The sequence below is a fragment of the Petaurus breviceps genome, unplaced genomic scaffold (genome assembly GCF_028583685.1).
Source record: "Petaurus breviceps papuanus isolate PSGF00001 unplaced genomic scaffold, PetGlider_PUasm1.0 685, whole genome shotgun sequence".
In the NCBI taxonomy this organism is placed as follows: Eukaryota; Metazoa; Chordata; class Mammalia; order Diprotodontia; family Petauridae; genus Petaurus; species Petaurus breviceps.
In genome coordinates this window covers 5,194,977-5,203,610 of record NW_027186455.1, presented here as the reverse complement: position 1 = coordinate 5,203,610, position 8,634 = coordinate 5,194,977, and positions in this window count along the sequence as shown.

The following is an 8,634-nucleotide window of genomic DNA, read 5'->3' as shown; positions in this document are numbered from 1 at the left end:
TCTCTCTCTCTCTCTCTCTCTCTCTCTCTCTCTCTCTCTCTCTTTCTGTTTCTCTCTGTCTCTCTCTCTGTCTCTCTGTCTCTCTCTCTCTGTCTCTCTCTGTCTCTCTCTCTCTTTCTCTCTCTCTCTCTGTCTCTCTCTCTCTCTCTTTCTGTCTCTCTCTGTCTCTCTCTTTCTGTCTCTCTCTGTCTCTCTCTTTCTCTCTCCCCATTTCCCTCTTTCTCCCTTTTCTCTCCTTTCTCCTCCTCTCCCCTTTCTCCCCCCCCCCCTTTTGGGGTCTGGATTTCTCACTAGTTCAGCTAACGCTTCTTTCCTACAACTTTTCAGAAATATATATATATATATATGTGTGTGTGTGTGTGTGTGTGTGTGTGTGTGTGTATATACACGCACACACATATAATACAATACTGCCTTTTTTCCTCCGGGCTTGAAGAAATCAGTTCACTTTGTAAAGATTTCCCTCCCCCTAGTCCCCAATCTACTGTCATGCAGAAAGAACGGCAAGTTTTTCCGAAAGACTCTGGGCTGAGTCTCTACACTTGTGGAAAAGAATAAAAGTCCGTAAAAGATAACACTATATAATAGATCTAAGACTTTGCTGAATATAATAGTGCTTCACAAACATAAGCAATCATAATATCTGAGTATTTTTTGCGAGTTGCAGAGTCTTCAGAACCTAAAAGTGACTAAATGTGTGTGTATAATAATATTGGGGGTGATTTCATATTAGACATAAACATAACAATCAAGCAAGCATTTTATAAAGGGCCTACTATGTGCTGGGCACTGGATATATACAAAGACAAAAAATGAAAACAGTCCCTAACCTGTTCCCAAAGGGCTTGTGTTCTTTCAACCTACACTGAATGTCTGAGCTGGGGAGAACCTTCAAAATCAAAACCCCGATTTTAAGGACAGCTTACAGAGGCAAAGCGAGGGGCTTCTTAGCCAGACCTAGAACTCAGTCCTGGTTCACTAATGGGCACTGCTTGGTCACAAATTTCCAGGACACAGGTCCCAGACTGTTTAGCAGGTTATTCATCAATCTAATCTTATCCTCCAGTGTTTAAGGCCAAATGTTCCTCTATGGGTATCCTCCCCCTCCTTCAGTAACCACTCTTATTGCTAAACTCCAACTTAAATGATAATTCAAAGGGCATCATAGGAAAAAAACATTCAAGTTTTCATTTTCCATGGTGGTAAGGGAGTGGGGCACAGAAAATCCAAAGTACTAGATAATCTAAAAATGGCCTCTGTAGGGTTATGGAAAGTTCTCAGGAAATTTCTACCAACAACCTGTGGACTTATTTACCTAGTAATACCTGAATGGTAGTAATAAAAGGTTTTCTTTTTCCCTTCAAAGAGAAAAGAAGGGAAGTGGTAAGTGATTTCTGTCCAAAAGTGAATATTTTCAGAAAATAATTCAGGCACAGATAATAGTTTACGTATCTATGTGGCCCATCTCCAGGCGCATGAACCAAGAGATTAAAGTGGGTTTGATCTCTGCTTCAGCTTCAGTCTCTCTGTCTCTCTTAGTCCCTGTGTTTGTCCATCTCTGTCTCTATTAGCCTTGTCTATCTCTGTGACCCAGTATCTGGAGTGCCAAGAGCTAAGGGACTGAGCCAACCCAGAGAAATTCTTGGCCCTCCCCACCTCCTTTCCAGCCCTTTCCCAGGTTCCCAACAGAGAGGCATTCCTACTCTCTAGGTCTTGTCTCAGCCTGGGGGACAGACCAAAGGGCATAAGGCTTCAGGAATTCACCAAGGGCCTCCTGCCAAGGATTGGACTGGGGACACTGTGACTATTCACAAAAGGTTTGGTTTGGACCCTTCTCTTCAGCCAAACTAACCAGATGGTCCTCTGGCCTTGCAGCTGAATGTGTCCAAGCAAATAACATGCTCAATGATGGAGAAACTGAGGCACAGAAATGCAATTCCATAGGTCTGAAAGGAAAGATCAAGAGTCTGAATTGCCCGACTCCAACAGATTGAACATCCATGATGACCCACAAAAGCATCCACCTGTCACCAAAGTGATAAGGACCCAGGCATCCTAGAATCCCATATCCTTCCATTGTGGAGGGGTAGAAAGATCCTTGTCCATCATTGCCCTGAGCTGTGTCTGTTTTTTCCTACTGGGGGAAGGGGAGGAGAGGGGGAAGTGGAATTGGCCGACCTCAGAGAAACTATAGGCTTCTAATTACCCACATCTTTCTGTACTGCCGGTCCCTGTTTAAGGCTAATGAGCAAAAACCTTTCTAAGGATCTCTGGTCTGGTTACACTGGAGACCTCCGATGTTGGCTTAAATTGCAACAGGAGGGATTTAGGTTAGACATAATAGAGGAATACTTCCCCACTGAGGATTGTTAGATGGGGGACTAGGTTTAGAGAGTAGGGAGGGGAGATTAAGGTGAGGTCTCCTTCCTGAGAGATCAAGAACAGGAAGGATCGACACCGAAGTCATCACACTGAACCTTTCCTGACTGAATGCTGAAAAGTACTAGGTAGCTGGTCCAGGCCTGGGAGTTCTTTTCCTTGCTTACACTCTTTTAGTCTGAGAGACCCAAAAGGGACAGAGGCTAAGAGGTTGATTAGATTTGGACAGAGGAAATGGGGCCAGAAAAAGTTCTATGCATTTGGAATAAAAGCAAAATCATGAAAATAAGATTCAAACCCAGATCAAGAGAAGGTGTTAGCAATGACCCTCTGGATGGACAGTGTAGAGACACTGCAGCATAAAAGAGGGAGAGATACTGAGTTTCTTCAGCCAATTTCCAAATTTTGAGGCTTAGCCTCCACTTTGGGGAAGGGACACTCCCCACCCACCTCGTCTCCTTCTCTCCCCCCCCCCAGGACTACTAGGAAGGAAGCGTTTCTTATTGTTGTCTGCAGTTGCAATTTAACTCTTTGCCGGTTTCCTGCAGTCAGTCATTCCACAAGTAAGTGCTGACCTGTTACCTTGAGCCCAGCCCTTTGCTAAAGCCAGTGGGGGAGAAGGGGGAGAAGGAGAAGGGGGAGGAGAAGGCAAATGTAGTCCCAGTCTCCAAGGAATTGTCGAGTTGGAAGGATCAGATGTGTGCACAGGCCCTGCCAGCTCCAGGCTGAGGGGCCCACTTGACTGATGTAAACAAAATGCTGAGGGAGCTGTCAACTTGTGTTCTTGGCATGTCCTCATCTCTCCAAGTCTCAGTTTCCCCATCAGTAAAACGTGAAGGTTAGCTAATGATTGCCAAAGAGCCTTTCTGTTCAAACAGGTAATCTGGAGCCTAGAGGCCTGGGAGAATGTTTTTGTCAAGTTTGCATCTTCCTCCCCCACTTCTAGTTCCTGAGACCCAGCTCTTTTCTGGGCACTGTTGGAGTTCCATGAATATGTGTGCTGATTTGATTTGATTTGGTTTGAAGGACCGGGAGAATTTCAGCCTGGGGTGGGATGGCTCAGCAGGTTTGGAATCGGAAGTCTGAAGCTCAATTCTAGAGGGAAAATGGATTCATCAACACCTCAATGGCCCCCTTCCCAGCCCAGCCACCCCAGAGTCTGGGCTACAAAAGCACAAGAAAGCCCAAAACTTCCCACCCCCTAAATTCATAAATTCTTAAACAAAAGACTTTTAGTTGGGGGTAATTCAGTTACCTCCTAAAGCACCCAACTTGGTTTTGAGAGGCTTTGCCTGGACCTTACCTTACAACTCTGAGAACAAGAGGAGAAACTGGATTGGGGGCAGAAGAGGCAGGTCGTGATGTGGAAGTGTGGCTTGGGACCCACAGAAACCAGCCTGAGGGAGTCTGCTTTCAGTGGAGACCAAACTGGCATCCAAGGCTGAATCTTCTGTGTGCAAGAGACACAAAGAACAAAATCTCCCTTCAGAGATAGCCCAAATCTCAGAGATCTCCCTGGAAGACAGGTAAATGCAAAGAAAGCAGAGGCACAGACATCACATAACCGCTGCCAAGGAGGGCAATGGTGCTGCATATCTCGGAAGATACTCCCAGACCTATCAAGGCTCCGAGGGGAGGTTTGTACCCAGGAGTTGAATCTTTCCCTAGTTTCCCTTTTCTGCTCTCGGGTGACACTTGCTTGCCTAGGAGATTACACAGAAAACTCATTGAGGGCAGGAGCTATTGAAATTCAATCTGTGCATCCCAATTCTTGGCCCTCCCCCAAGGAGCCTATAGCTAAAGCCTGACACACAGTGGGCACTTAATTCCCCTTGCTGGGAAATCAGTTATCTGGAGACATAACTAAGGTTTATTGAGTGACTTCTTTTCTTTTTTTTGGAGGCAATTGGGATTGTGAGTTCCTCAGGGTCACACAGCTAGCTAGTAAGTATCTGAGACCTGAAAGATTTCTTTTCATGGCACATCTAGTTGGGAAAAAACCTAATCCTTAACCTTTGGGAGTCTCATCAAACCTATGGACCCCTTCTCAGAATCATGCTTTTAACATATAAAATGAAATACATTTAATTCACAAAGGAAACCAGTTATATAGAAATAAAGATAATAAAGATGTAATCTGTTTTCTCCTATCCCAAGTTTATTGACCCCAGGTTAAGGATTCCTGAATCCAATCTCCTCATTTCATAATGAGGAAACTGAGGCAGAAAGAGGTAAAACCACTTACCCAAGGTCACACAGTACTGGGAGTAACAGAGATTGGCCATCTGACTTCAGATCTGGTTAGTAGCTGTTTCCACAGCATCAAAAATCTAAAAGAATTACAGCCTTCTCAAAACCCTTTAGTGGCTCCCCATTGTCTCTAGCATATGAAGTCTATACTACATAGTCTGACATTTAAGATTGTGGACTGCCTAAATTCCAGCTTTTCAGTCTTCTCTCATAAAATTTCCTTAGCTAAGTTCTAGCCCAAATTCTACTACTAGGTTACTTCTGAAATGCAAATAAAAAAAAATTACTTCCTCTCTTAACATCTTTGTCTCAGTTTCCCCATTTGTAAAATAAAGAGATTGAATTAGATCGGCATGTAATCTGCGACTTTAAAAAAAATACTTGAATAACTATATGTCAATATAATTTTTTTCTTTGTATTTTATTTTATTCTGAGAAGGGATCCATAGGCTTCACCAGACTGCTAAAGGATCCGAAAGACAAAAAGAGGGAAGCAGCCTTGCCTAGATGGTCTCTGTTTTCTTCCAGCTCCCACATTCTATGGTCCTCCCAAACACACCCGTAAGGATCCTAGCTGTGCTGTTCCTCCACCTAGACTACCTTCCCCCGCCCCCCTCCCCCCATTCCCAATTTCTGCCTGTTAAAATTCTAGCCATGCTTCAAGGCCCAGCTTAAATGCCAGCTTTTCAATCAGTTGGGGGTGGGTGGTTACCTTCACCCTGTAATGAGGTATCCTTGACACAGGGATTCTATTCTCCCACTCGGGTGATGGGGGTGTGTATGTGTTATAAATGTAAACAAACCATTGGTTGTACACTCAAACTACAACCAGATTTTTTTTGGGGGGGGGGGGGAAGATAGTAGCTGAAGTTGGAGTCTGCCCAGAGGGTGGGACCAAACCAAGTTAATTTACCTTCTGAGCTAGGGTAGTAGGGAATAGGTGTTCCGATTCCTTCCAGAGAGGAAGCAAGTGTCGGGACTTTTGCTCTTGCTTGGGGAATTAGTTATCCAAAGATGAAGAAGCTTATTTGTGACGTGTGAGTCTCCCTGACTATCTTTGTTCCCGGAAAGCTGGGTCTTCCCTTTAGAGGAAATTGGTGGAAGGTACCCTGCAATGACTGGGGGGATGGGTGGGGGGTTGGGGCCTCTAGTGTGCAATGGAAGCAGTTCAATGAGGGCAATGTGACTGAAGGTCATGGGGTTAAAGTCAACAGAACCTTAGAGGTTGTTTGTAACAGAGACTGTATTGCAAAATAGTTAAGCTAGGTCAGGGGGGCAGGATGGTCAAGGTGCCCTGGGCTAGCCCTTGCTAGATTCCTGTACCCAGTCCTCTGAGGGCTGTTGGTTGAATTGAATTATACACATAGAGCCATCGAAGTTAAGGACTGAGCAGAACTTGCAGATCACCTGGTAGACTAGCCTCTTCATCTAATGCAAAGGGGAAGCTGAGGCCCCAGGGGAAATTACTTGCCCAAAGGCACCCAACTAATTAAAGGCAGAATCCCCACTAGAACCTAAGTCTCCAGACTATGAGGTCAATGCTAGTTCTAAGGGCTGGAACTGAATAGAAAATCGGAAGAACTCTAAGGCAGTCTTGAACAGTTCTGAAGTCAGGGTAAGTTCCTAAGATCTTATGATCTAGAATTAGAAGGGCCCTTTGAGAACATTTAGTCTAGATGTAGAGGTGAAATGAATTTATTCCAGGTCTCTGATCCGAGGAACCCACTCTGAATTAAAAACGGTAGAAAAGAGCAGTCTGAAAAAATTCCAAAGGAAGAGAGAGGGAAGGCCAGTCAGTCAGACCTGCTTAGTGAAGATATGTGCCTATTGTGTGTATAGGAGCCTCGAGTCGTCTTTTAGTTTGGGCTATTGGAGCCCTCCCTGGACCACTCACTACCTACCTAGCCTGTTGCAAACCATAGACATAGTCAGGGATGGGTCAGGGAATCTGTTTGATGTCAGGAAGGATTTCCTACTGACTGGTTTCCCCAGGTCTTAGCACAATGCATGGCAGCGGCTAAGACCCTAACAAATACTTATTAGATTGGATGGCTCAGTTTCCAAACTGAACAGAGCTGACTTATTTTACTATCTCTAGGAAGTACCCCGTGTTTCCCCGATAATAAGACACTGTCTTATTAATTTTTTGGACAGAAAAACACCAGAGGGCTTATTTTCAGGGGAGGGCTTATTTTAATGAACATTGACAGCAATTTTAATAAACAGGTATATGTGAACAAAAAAATGTACCTTTATTCAAAAAGCAAATCACTGGAGAAGAACAGGATGACGCTGCAGGGTGGGGGGCACGGTGCATACAGAGGGTACCGTAATGTAGCGTGTAGCACAGGGGATCACCTTCACTACAGTAGCAATCTCAATAGGGCTTATTTTCGGGATAGGTCTTATTATAGGGGAAACACAGTAGTGTGGCTTCTTTAGAGAGCCTGCTTCCTCCACCGACATTAGATTGTAAGCTCCCTGAAGGAAGGGACCATGTTTTTGGCCTCCCTTTGGTATCCTCCACTTTTCATAATGACTTGGAATTTAGCCAACACCATAAATACTTGTTGACCTGACGACACAGATTAACACTCCTTTAAAAAAAACTTGGTGGGGGATAGGTAGGTGGTGCAGTGGATAGAGCACTGGCCTTGAAATCAGGAGGATCTGAGTTCAAATTCAGCTTTGGACTCTAGACATTTAACTAGCTGTGTGACTTTGGGCAAGTCACTTAACCCCAATAGTCTTGCCTTCCCTCCTCCAAAAAAAACCCCACAACTTGGTCTTCAGTCTCTGAGAATTGTTCTGACTGAAAAATTCACGGCCCTGAAGTGAACTAAGCTAGGTTAGTCCTCTGGCTAAGCCCTCACTGGGAGCCTTTCTGGCTGCATAGGATGGCTACTCCCCCAGAATAGCCAGAGGACCCAAGGCCACCCCAGGTGATGAGACACCCTGGACCCAAGTATTCAATTCTGCCACAGGAAATTTTGGGGTGGGGAAGGAGGAAGACTGTGAGATGTTTTTTAAAACAATAACAACACAAAACAATCTCTATTCTTTACTCTCTCGGCAGCCAGGGGTTTTTTGCTGTTGTTGTGGGAGGGTGGGTATGAAGAGAAAGGGAGGAGGGGGTCCTAAGAGTTGCGACCTGCTCGAGGTAATTCACCCTCCTGGTACGTGTAATTCTGAGGCTCCTGCAGCTATAAGCATCCTCATGGGAGGGGGAGGGGGAAAGAGTAAGCTCTGTGACTCCTGACGCTGGCTGGCACTTTTGTGATGTGACCTTAGACGAGTAACTATGCCTCCAGGTAAAGGGTTTTTACTTTGTTTACAAGGGAAAAAGATGCCTCTGGGTTATGAAATTGACATGAGGAGTAACTCTCTGGCTTCAGTCAGTCTACAAGCATTTATTAATTGCTGTGTCCTGGACACTATGCTTAGTTTCTTGGGACACAAAGTAAAAAGTGACATTAACTCCTGCCCTAAAGAAACTTACCTCCTATGGAGGGTGTATGATATACACACAGAGGGACAGTTAGGTGGCATGGTGGATAGAGCACCAGCCCTGGAGTCAGGAGGACCTGAATTCAAATTTGACCTCAGCTGCTTACTAATTGTGTGGCCCTGGGCAAGTCACTTACCCCAATTGCCTCAAAAAAAAAAAAAATACATAGGACCTAAAACCAAAAAAAAATTTGGTGAAAAGTTAGTTGGTGGGGAAATCAGATAAGCCTCATACAGAAAGTGAACCATGAACAGAGTCTCAGTAGGGTTTCTCAGAGATAGAGATGAGGGAGCTCTAGTATTCTGGGCATGGGGGCAAGGGGTAGCCAATACAAAAGCAGAGAGAAGGAAGATGGGGTGCTGTGTGTGTAAGGAACAGTGAGAAGGTCAATTTAGCTGGACTATAAAGAGGGAGAATGCCTCTAAGAATGAGAACATAGATGTAAAAGTGAACAAGAACCCCGCCTGACCCCCATATTCCTGTACTGACGTTATTAA